The sequence below is a fragment of the Drosophila subpulchrella genome, unplaced genomic scaffold, assembly GCF_014743375.2.
Source record: "Drosophila subpulchrella strain 33 F10 #4 breed RU33 unplaced genomic scaffold, RU_Dsub_v1.1 Primary Assembly Seq379, whole genome shotgun sequence".
Classification (NCBI taxonomy): domain Eukaryota; kingdom Metazoa; phylum Arthropoda; class Insecta; order Diptera; family Drosophilidae; genus Drosophila; species Drosophila subpulchrella.
The window spans coordinates 493831-505995 of NW_023665600.1; the positions used below are offsets into that span (position 1 = coordinate 493831).

The window sequence follows — 12165 nt, forward strand, 5'->3', positions numbered from 1 at the left end:
GGTCCTCTGAATCCTTGGCCAACGCTCCTGAAAAAACATATGTTTAAAAAATGCGTTTTATTTGTTTATTTGTATATTTACCTATTATAGCTGCGTTTAACCCTTTGCACAATTTTTATTGGCACAAAACATTTCGTTATCCACTTTCGGCTAACGGAACCCATTGAATAGCTTCAAAATATACGTACTTTAAACTTAGATCAATGCACAACATCTTAAACTTAACGTAGCACTTACCTGACTTTAGTATATTAACTTAAAGAGACGACTAAAGTAACTCTGCTGCGCACAATTAACATGGATGCTTCCCTTTCAATCACTCAAACAGAATGCACAAAGTCTTCTCACCCCTTTAGTTGATTTCCTTTGTTTTCTCTTCGCTGTTGGCGCTTGCCACTGCACCTATACCCTTTCTAGTGCGAAAAATATCCGACTATATACTTTTTACTTCTTGAGTAAAAAATACAATAATAATTTTTTAAAAAGAAGTGAAGTCTCTTTTAGCTGAAAATGATGTTTTATTTGTAATCGAAAAAGAAAAACCCCAAGAAATAGATGAGAAATGGACAAAGGCAGAAAGATCAGCAAAAAGCATTATAATAGAATTTCTAAGCGACTCCTTTCTTTCTTTTGCCGATAATAATTCGACTGCAAAAGAGATTTTTGAAAAATTAGATTCGATCTATGAGCGAAAAAGTTTGGCAACGCAGCTTTCTGTGCGTAAGCAATTATTGACATTCAAATTAAATGGCGACACACCTCTTGTACGCCGGGGGGTAGCGGGGTACGGCGCTGGGGGAATGGCGTGGGTGGCGACGCGGAAACTGGTGGCGTCGGCGGGAACTGATGAACGCGCTGGGCTTCGGCGTAGGGCTGCTGGTGCGGCTGGCGGGCGTCGGATGCGGCGATCTGCTTGGTAGCTGTAGGGGAGAAAATACACGCTGCGCGAAGTGCCCCTTGACCGAAAAGTAATTACGCACAAAAGTTAACTTGTAAAGGTAGGCGGGGGTGCGACCGCGGTTTATTTCAGTTTGAGCTCCAAAATCGAACTGCTTAAGTCGAAGCTCCGCTCTGCGTTCCAAATCGTAGCGGAGACTTCACGGAGGGAGCTGAGAACAGCGCAGGAGAGCGGAAGCGCGAGAGAGCGGTGCAGCTGGATAGCGGGGCCGGTCCAGATTCGCCGGACAGTGGGCCCCTTGCAATCGCTAGCGTTGCAAAAAAAAAGGAGACGGAACTTCGGCCAGTCGCCTGCGCCTTAAGCCTGCGTACAGGCGCCGGAGAGGATCCACCCGACCACCGTCTTCTGGGCTACTGGCAATCTCTCGTCGACCATGTGGAAGCCCGGCTGTATCACCTTCGGGCAGAGGTCCGCGCCCAGGATCAAGGAAATAGTGGCTGGCCGGTGGAAACGCTCATCCGCGAGCGGTAGCTACTTAAACTTCTGGACGACGCTCTCACTGAGCGCACGGATGGGGGTGCGAATGCGCACGTTCGGCTCGATCTTGAGGACCACCTCCAGCTTGATGGCCTCGTCGACCTTCGATCGAATCGTCGCCGTGCAGATGCTCTCATCGCCCACGTTCGTTGTCGGCAAACGAAACGCGGCGGCCAGGGATGCATAAATGGAGCCTGTCGGGGTGCACGGATCGATGAGTGCGGCGGTGTCGAACGTCTTCTCTCCGGTCTCGACGATCACCAAAGCAGTCGGGAGGACATTGACGCTATGACGCTGGAGAAGTGCCGCGAGCGACGGAGCTGGTGTCGAGGATGCTGAGCGCGGTGGAGGGGCAAGCGTTTGGCGAGTTGGCAGATCTTGCCGGCGCGAACGCTGCGGAGAAGCGGGCTGTTGCTTGGAGCCGGACTTCTTCCGGGAAACAAGTTCGTGCATGTGTAGCAGCGTGTGATGGTTTCGGTTGCACGTTCTGCACCGGTCACCGCTACGACAGCTCCCAGTGGAGTGCTCGTGTGCGAGATAGTTCGCGCAGTACTTGTTTATAAGAACTGCCCGCAGCCGCTTCTCTGCGCTCAGCTTTAGGAACCTCTGACACTTCCGAAGAGGATGGATTCCGCGGCAGACTCGGCATCGGTAGGGCTGAGTACCTCTCGTACGTCTGCTATCCAAAGTCTGAGCGCTACGTGGACGGGGAGCCATTTTCCTGTTTAGAGTGTGGATAAGGAAAAAAACAAACAGGGCGGATTAACAATGACGTGGATAATGGCTACGGACTAAGGTGTGTAAGAAACGCGGCTCGTTACGAGGTAGTTTTGGACGGCTCTCTTGGAAGAAGAACCACCTTGGTCTCTGGACGTTTGACAATGCCGCGTGTCGTACGAATGTCGACTACGATTTTCTGTGGGGACTTGCCACTTGTTGCGCTTGTGGAGCTCCTTAAGGTACTCATCCTTCCATCGAGTGCGGAATTGTTGATGGAGAGACTTTAAGTGCTGCCACCGGTTCAGAATGGACTTGGATCCGCCCTGTACTTCAGGTTCCACTATGGATAGAAGAGGTCAACCAACAAGAAAGTGCCCTGGTGTCAACGCTAAGAGATCAGTTGGATCCTCGGACATGGGAGATAGCGGTCTGGAATTCAGACAAGCTTCGATTCTCGCTAGGAGGGTGGACAGCTCTTCAAAGGTGTACTTCCGTGTAGCGGTGGACTTGTAAAACAAGGTCTTGAAGCTCTTGACACCAGCTTCCCATAGGCCTCCCATATGGGGTGCCCCAGGAGGAATGAATTGCCAGGTGAGCTGCTGATAACTATACGCATCGGTCACAGACTCCTTAACGGCTTGCAGGAAGTCTAGGGAAAGCACGGTGGAGGCGCCGACGAAGGTCTTTCCATTGTCGGACTGGACTTGACGAGGACACCCTCTTCTAGAGACGAAACGAGCGAAAGCGGCAAGAAACTTTTCAGTCGTTAAGTCGGATGTAGGCTCTAGATGGATGGCCTTTGTAGAAAAACAAACGAAAACCAACACATACCCTTTCGTAATGAGACAAGCTCTTCCGGTATAATTTTTTATATCAAACGGGCCGGCGTAGTCCATCCCTGTGTACGTGAACGGACGGGAAAAAGACACTCGCTCTTTCGGAAAACTTCCCATCATCTGGACTTGCAATCTCTTTTTGTGGATAACGCAGACCTTGGAGGAGTTAACCCAGTATCTGGACCGAGTGAGACGCACCACTAACTGGTTACCACCATGTAACGAAATGAGACGCGTGAATTTTACCAGAAGCCGCGAGAGTGCACATTCGTACGGCAGGATTATCGGATGTCGTTCATCATACCGCAAACTGTCGGCCGTTACGCGGCCGCATGCCCTGATTACCCCTTTCTTATCTAGAAAGGGGTTCAGGGAGAGAATCGAACTTGCCGCGGGCACAGGACGCTTCTGGCTCAAGCAGCGGTATTCTTCAGAAAAATACCTGCTCTGAGTGCAAAGGTCTATCTAAAGGTCTATCTAAATTGGAAAAGCGATCTAGGAAATCTTCTGTCGGCATAGACGCCACATGGACTTTAACGGCACGCTTTTCGATCTCAGTCACCGGCAGGTTGGTTCCCTGGCTGGGCCAATGATCGCGTGGACGTTGCAGCCAAGTGGGTCCATGCCACCAAAGCGGGTTATCCACCAGCTCTTGAAGGGGAACTCCTCGACTAGCCAAATCAGCTGGATTATGTTCGGATTGAACGTGCGACCAATTGGCCGCCTCAGTGGACTCGGTGATCTTCGTCACCCTGTTGGCCACGAACGTTGTCCAATGGCACGCTGGTTTGGCTAACCATGATAGCACAATCGTGGAATCGGTCCAACAATGGAATTTAGAGGTCAGCCTCGGCATATTAGGAAGAATGGCTTCGGCTATCTCGGACAAAAGGAGAGCCCCACAAAACTCCAGCCTGGGAAGGGACACCGTTTTGACTGGCGCCACACGCGTCTTGGCCGTGAGCAAGTGCACCATCGTCTTATGGCCCACCTCTACGCGCACATAGATCGCAGCACCTTATGCCTTTTGCGAGGCGTCACAGAATCCGAAATGCTCTACGCGGAACTCTGGACGGAAGGAAACCCATCTGGGTATTCTGACCTGGTCTAGGACCGAATAGCTCTGGAGAAGGCTGTTCCACCTTTGGCACAGCTCAATTGGAAGTTTATCGTCCCAGCCTAGATCCTGAAGACAAATCTCTTGCATAAAGATTTTGGCACACATAACAAATGGAGCGAGCCAGCCTGCTGGATCAAACAGCTTGGCAATTTGGGAAAGGACTTGGCGTTTCGTGTGGGAGATTTCCGTTGCTAAGTCTGGAGGGACGAAAAAGAACTCATCGGACGTCGCCTTCCATCGTACGCCGAAAGTTTTGGCTGTGCTCTCAGTGTCGATCTCGAGGAAGTCGGTTGTCAGAAGATGATCGCTTTGGATATGAGCTAATATTTCTTTATGGTTGGAGGTCCATTTTCTCAATGGAAACCCCGCGGAATCTAGAGCACTTTGTAGCTCGTGAACAATGAACTTAGCGTCCTCGGCTGAGTCAGCTCCCGAAAGGACATCGTCTACATACATATGATTTCGAATGACGTTGCTCGCTCTTTGATGGCTGAGCTGCACGTCAGTTGCCAGCTGTTGCAGGACTCGAATGGCCAGGAATGGCGCGCAATTGACTTCAAAAGTTACCGTCTGTAATTCGAAATCTCGAATTCGAAATTTCATGTGATGGAGGTCGAGATACTCTTGAATCACGGAGTCGTATTTGGCTTTCAGCTGACTGTCCCTCTTTAGGCGTTGCTCGTTTCTTAGGAACTGCGACAACGCGGAGGATCTGGAGTAACCGAGGGCGGATTTTACGGAAGACTTACGACATACCTGCCGTTATCGTCTCTCGTAGTCGTTCGGAGAAAATTTTCCTCGCATGTCAAATCGGAAGATTTTGTCACTTTTACTGGCAGATCCTCCAAAATTTGGTGAAAAGCCTATCCAGGGACGTGTCACCCGTGTGGGAGATTCGTGTGGAAAAAACGGAAATCTGATTTTCCCTTGGAGCAGGAAAAAGTCCTGTTAGGATCCACCCGAAAATGGTTTCTTGACCGAGGAGAGAGCCACAAATATTCGGCCGGGTGCCGCTTAGGAGAATGGATGGCAGTACGTCGGCCCCGACCAGAATATCTATCTGTGCGCTCTCGTAGAACTTTGGATCCGCTAATGGCAGTTCGGGAAGATCCCGTAGAAACTGTTGCGGAATCGGAAAATATGGGAGGTTTCCAGCTAATTGAGGAAGAACATAGGCCGTCGTGCTTATTTGCAGGCCAGGCCTGGTCGGAGAACGGATGGTAAATTGACAGAGCTTTTTTTTTCAGCTGCTTCCTCTTTATATATGCCGACCGCTCGTCTACCGTCATCTGGAGAAACCGTGCACATGTGCGGAAAGGATGGATTTCCTTCTTACAAAGGTCACATCCTTTTGGCTTGGGTGCTACCCTTGTCTCGAAAGGATTTATTCTTTGAGGCGCTGCAGTGGGGGCGGAAGTTTTTGGCAGAGACTGACTCGAGCCTGACGGCCGTACGTCGTCTATGGCTTCTAAGGTCCGGTGACGCTCCGTAAGGAAGGCGTTCAGTTCCTGCCACGTCGGAATCTCTGCCTTATTGTGCAGGGACTGTTCCCACAAGGATAGCGTGAGCTTAGGAAGTTTGGAGGAGCACATGTACACTTAGAGGCAATCCCAATTTTCGGTTTCAATTCCGGACATTTCTAAAGCCGTAAGGCAACCCTGGATGGTGCGTTGAAGTTCACGGATAGCTGACCCAGATTCCTGATTAACGGACTGCACATTGAAAAGTATTTTTAATTGGCTATTTACTAACAACCGCTTGTTTTCGAAACGCTCAGTTAGGTTAGCCCAAGCTGAGCGAAAGCCGTCGTTAGTAAGGGGGAGTTCGACACTATCGTGTGTGCATCGCCGCTTGTTTTGGCATTTAGGTGAAACAGTTCTTCGACTGGCGTCAGCCTTGGATTGTTTATATAAATGGCCGTAAACAGATCCCAAAAGGTCGGCCACCGCAGATAATCTCCGGTGAAAACCTCGGTATCGCACGGAGGCAGCCGACATCCAGAAGAAATGTAAGTCTGCGTAGGAACAGCTTGAACTTGGGGAGCCTGGGCTATCATATCCGCGATCTGAGCCCCACATCTCTCGTAAACGGAATAGCAGTAGCCGTATTTAGCCTTGAGAACTGGCAAACTATCAGCTGCACTGTCTCCGGCTGCTGCTATGCACCCGGTGCATTCATCGTATTCTGCCTTGATGCGGTCCCATAACGCGCGTATTTCTTCGCGGCGGATGTTCAGCATGGACAGAGTAGGAGGGATCGGCGACGGAGTGTTTGTTCTGGATTCAAACTCACTCATCCGAACTGAGACCTCAGTAAATTTGCTTAGAGCGATTTGGGAAGGCGTTAGTGCCATTTTGACGTTTGCACGGGTGGCCCTTTTTCGGGGCGACGAGGTCTTGGCGGTTAGTTCGGGTGTGGGCGGATCTACGGATATGCCTGGGACTACGGCAGGTGGAATTGACAACTTGTTGTTATCACATCCAACGGACATTTAAAAAGAAATGACCTTTTTTTTTTTGGGTCAGAATCTGCTCGCCTTTGTTTATGTCGGATAAATAGGAAACCTGGCCCACTTCTGGATTAGTGGAACGAGGTGTCGACAAAAAAAGTAGTGGATCGGAGAAATAGAAATTGGAAGCAAGTACCGACCTGGTTACTTTGCGGAATTAAACCCAATGATACGGATTAGGAACGGTGAGTAAGGAGTTCGAATATCACCCGTTGAGAAATAATACTATAATATTTAACCCTTTTGGTATATGTATTTTGTGGTTGGGATCAAGTTTGGTATATTTTGCTGGTATTTTTTGCATTTGGATAAATTGAGGGGGAAAAATACCAACTATGTGTTAATATATAGTCCCCGGTGTAGTAGTTGAAATATTTCGCCTTTATTTAAACTTCTGAATGAAGAAAAAATACCAAAATATGCCAATAAGTTGTTGGCCGGAGGATGCGATCGGTTGATTATTTAGTATTCGAGTATTGCTTTAATATAATTTAATATTCCGAGGGAAAAATACTAAAAATATACCAAAAAATTTGGTGGACGGAAGATGCTATGCATGCGGTGGAGTGCTGGTATTTTTCTCGCTTAAATAAAATAAATTTTACGGAGTAAATACCAAATACCGAAAAAATACCAGAAAGTTTGATGGTAAATAAAACACAATGACCAAAAAATTTTCACGTCGGTTGATGTAATTTTTATTTTATTATTTTTTTTTTGACCGGATGGCCGACGGAAAACTTTAATTAGTCGGAACGGGATGGTGGAGTTGAAAATAATATGTGAATGTATGTAGATATTTGTATATAAGTTAACTGTGGTCAGCAAGACCAGAGTCGTTGACCATAGTTACGTAAACATTATCGCGCCGATCAAACTGCCGACCAAGCAATGGGCCGGACGCTCGTGCACAGACGGCAAACACTGCATATTTGCGTGGACGCTGTGAGCCTTTGTTAGCCATAAGAATATTCCATTGTGTCAGTCTAATTTGAAGTCTTGAATAAAGAGCACAAGCTCTGACAATATTAAACTCCGGCTACCGCCGTTAAGAACTTATTATTTTCACACTGTCTGAGTCTCTAGGCCAGCAGGTAAAGAAGGGCAGTCACCCTTCCAACGTAAACTTCCTAATCTTTAGTGGATAGGAATAGCCAGCCGGCTCATCAAGAATCCGGCTTAACCCGGATAATACCCCAACATCCAGTACTTGCGATCCCCCTGGATCCAGCACCCGTGGCCCATAGGAATTGGGACCGCTGCCAGACTGTTGGCTTTTGGATACTAGTGACTGCTGCGTGGAACCTGCCCGCCAGCTGACCCGCACTAAATAATTAATTGGCGCTCAACTAGTGGTATTTATTTACCCTACCGGAACACACAACAATTCACATAAAATGTAAGTGGGCCCTTCGGCCGAACCTTTTACGTCTTCGAAACAAAAAATGATTTCGAATTAGTGCAAAAGGAAAAAAAGCACAAGCATTAAATTTTGCTCTTATAACGATAAAGGTGACCAAAATTAGAAATACAAATAAACAAGTGTGAAGTGAATTTTCGAAAGATCTCAGCACTTACATTGATGGCCACAGTTTGTTTATTTTTTATTGTGTCAGGTGGAGGGAATTTACCCAATAACCCCAATATTAAAAACATAAAAATATAACAATATTGCACATATTTTTCCCTGCAAATTTTTTTTAGTTAACAAGATTTAATTAACACAGAAATAAAAAATAAACACATGAGTTATAGTGCGTAGTAAAATTTATTTTTGTTCTATAATTTATTTCTGTGTAACGGCGCATCGTTATTTCGCCCAATACTTCAGTGACTCATTTTTCTCACTGTGTACTTAATATAAATTTCATGCAGCAGCGCATACATTGTCGCCCTGCAGACATTGTTTTGTTTTTATTGCTCCGCTTATTCGAAGAAAATACGATCCCAGGGCCCACCGACTGTGTTTTGTTTGTGTAGCGCTTTTGCATCGCGCGCAGAATTCCGTGCAGTTAAATTCAGCTGCCCGTAGGCGATCTACGCCTTCAGTATAAAAGAAATAATAAATAAGGCAAAGACATGAATCTTTCTTTCAGCAATTTGGGATTCTTTATCGGTAAAATTCTTTATAGCCTCACATGAGCTCCCCGTTCCTCCAATATAGGAAGAATAGACAGTACTCAAGTGACTCGGGGTCTGAGAGTGAAGAACAAGAGCGGATCTCACCCGTAAGCTGCAACCCCCCAGCCCCCTACAAACATGGATCCCGAACAGCTCCGGTCCGTTGTTCAGGCCGCCGTTAGCAATGCCCTTGCAGAACAGGCCGCCAGCTCACCAGCTCACAGAGCAAGCACTTAGGCAGCAAATTGAGGAGTTGGCCGGGCAAGTAGCGGCAGTAAGCACTGCGTCAGAACCAGCCCGGACCACTCAAGTAAAAACATTTGCAGCCATAGAAATACACGATACCATACAATGCAACGAGCCTTTAGATGCCGTTAAATGTCTGCCAGAATTTGCGGGGACGCAAGAGTCTTACGAGTCTTGGCGACAAGCGGCTGTAGCCGCCTACCACATTTTCAGGCGATTTGATGGCAGCTCCCGACACTATCAAGCGGTCATAATCATTAGGAGTAAGGTTAGGGGTCCCGCTGATGCCGTGCTATCTTCGTTTGGGACTGTGCTGAATTTCGACGCGATTATAAGTCGCTTGGACTTCACATACAGTGACAAGCGACCGATGCATGTCATCGAGCAAGAGTTGGGCACCCTAAGACAGGGCGGCCTAGCCTTGTTACAATACTATGATGAGGTCGAGAAGAAACTCACCTTATTAACAAACAAGGTCAACCTGTCTTACGAAGCAGCTATGGCCAAAGTATTGTGCGACAAATTCCGCGAAGATGCTTTGCGAGTATTCATCTCCGGGCTCAAACGCAGCCTTACAGATGTGCTCTTCTCAGCAAAACCCAAAGACATGCCTTGGCACAAGAAGTTGAATCCAATCATGAGAGGTACATCTTCGCAACAACGTTTGCAAGAAGTCAAGAGGACAAGGATCGTAAGCCAGCTCCCAAGACGCCAGAACGTCAGCAGGACAAGATCCCCTCTCAACCAGGTCAACAATTTGGCACCCACAAAAACCCGCACTTTAGTAGGCAACACAAGGCGCAGGTTCATTCTGAGCCGCGCAACAATAGGCCCCAACAGGAACCTATGGATGTTGACCCATCTTTTTCTAAGATGTTACAGCATCCCCAGCCCCAGCTTACCAGAGTAGGAGGCCGGCTACGTCTGACAGAACGAACATACAAAAGAAGCAAAGGGCTAACCACATCTCTCAGGGTGGAGAACAGGCAGGAAAAAAATTATGCCAGCGTAGCCTCCAATGCAGCATCGAAAATCGAAGATGCCATTGAGAAATACGATTCAGATGCAATACATTTTTTAGAGCAAAATCCCTGCTACCCTACCTCAGTCGGAGAGTAGCGGGGAACGTTAAGAAATTCCATGTGTAGACACGGGCGCCTCTAAAAGCTTTATTTAGCCTTTCAAGGGGCTAAAAGGCGTCCGTCCAGTAGAAGCCCCTTTCAGCATCCAACCAATCCATGGCACATCTCACATAACAGAGAAATGCCTCGTCTCAATTTTTAATATTACGGCCACATTCTTTGTCTTATCGGACTTATCGTCGTTCGACGGGATAATCGGTTTCGACCTGTTAAAACAGGCCGGAGCATCGCTTTGCTTAGAAACCGGGATTCTTAAATAGGGCACGGAGGTCGAAAAACTTTCCTTCCACACCTGCGCTGATGTCAACTTTACTAACGTAGATTGCTCTAGTGCACCCCCTTTCATTAGAGACGCCTTCATGAAAATGCTAAACAGCAGAAAAAAGACTTTTGCGGACCCTAACGAGGCTCTGCCATATAACACGTCAGTAGTGGCCACCATAAGAACAGAGAATGAAGAGCCCATTTATGCCAAACTGTACCCGTACCCCATGGGGGCGGCTGATTTTGTCAATAAAGAAATTCAAAGTCTTTTGAACGATGGCATAATTCAAAAATCAGTGTCTCCGTACAACAATTCAATATGGATAGTAGACAAGAAGGGCACTGATGAAATAGGTAACAAAAACATGCGACTAGTAATCGACTTTCGCAAACTTAATGAAAGAACGATGTCTGACAAATACCCCATGCCGAATATCTCCATGATATTGGGGAATTTGGGCAAGGTCAGATATTTCACGACACTGGACCTTAAGTCAGGCTACCACCAGATCATGCTTGCGGAACGTGATCGGGAAAAAACTTCCTTTTCGGTAAACGGAGGGAAGTATGAATTTCGAAGACTCCCTTTTGGCCTGAAAAATGCAGCCAGCATATTTCAGAGGACGATTGATGACATTTTGCGCGAACAAATCGGCAAATTTTGTTACGTATATGTCGATGATGTGATTATTTTTTCAGAAAGCGAAGAATCCCACGTCACGCATGTAGATTGGGTACTAAAAAGTCTTTACGAAGCCAACATGAGGGTGTCAGTAGAAAAATCGCGCTTCTTTAAAAAAAGCGTAAGTTTTCTGGGATTCATAGTCACCAGTAGCGGTGCAACAACTGACCCAGAGAAGGTCAAAGCCATTCAAGACTTCCCGGAACCAAAATCCGTATTAGAAGTCAGATCATTCCTCGGCTTGGCAAGCTACTATAGATGTTTCATAAAGGACTTCGCAGCAATAGCAAGACCCATTTCTGACATCTTAAAAGGCGAAAACGGAAGTGTTAGTAGGCATAGGTCACGAAACATTCCGGTAAAATTCTCTGAAACGCAGCAACAAGCCTTTCAGAAATTACGAAACATCTTGGCATCTGAAGACGTGATGCTGAGATACCCAGATTACAAAAAGGCGTTCGATCTAGCGACGGACGCCTCGGCCTATGGTATTGGTGCAGTCCTATCTCAAGAAGGACGCCCCATAACAATGATTTCGAGAACATCAACAGACAGAGAAATCAATTATGCCACCAATGAGAGGGAATTATTGGCCATTGTATGGGCTTTGGCCAAGTTACGGCACTACTTATATGCCGTAAAAGATATAAATATCTTTACCGACCACCAGCCCTTATCCTTTGCAGTATCGGAATCCAATCCGAATGCAAAAATCAAAAGGTGGAAAGCTCGCATTGTCGAGTCTGGTGCGCGTATTCATTACAAACCCGGTAAAGAAAATCTTGTTGCCGATGCACTTTCTCGACAGCAACTAAATGTGATAAGGGAACAAGAGGCTGAATCGTGCGCTGCCACTATACACAGCGAACTCTCCCTGACCCACACAATAGAAACAACGGATAAGCCCTTGAACTGTTTTCAGAATCAAATAACTCTAGAAGAGGCACGCTTTCCGTTAAAACGCAGCTTCGTACTCTTTGAAAACAAGAGGCGACACGCGGTCAACTTTTCCTGCAAAGAGTCATCACTGGATGAGCTCGCGGACATTATTGATGCTAAAGGCGTAAACGCCATTCATTGCGATCTGCAC

General features: G+C 47.0%; 1 protein-coding gene across 1 annotated transcript in view; it reads left to right on the forward strand.

Annotated features, from left to right (window-relative positions):
* Nucleotides 1–7359: 7359 nt before the first annotated feature.
* The window catches only part of LOC119561847, a 70514-nt gene continuing 65708 nt past the window's right edge, over nt 7360–12165 (forward strand). Inside the window, exon 1 of the mRNA XM_037875329.1 lies at nt 7360–8019. The gene's annotated coding sequence lies outside the window, so the exon portion shown is untranslated. The remainder of the gene's footprint in view (nt 8020–12165) is intronic.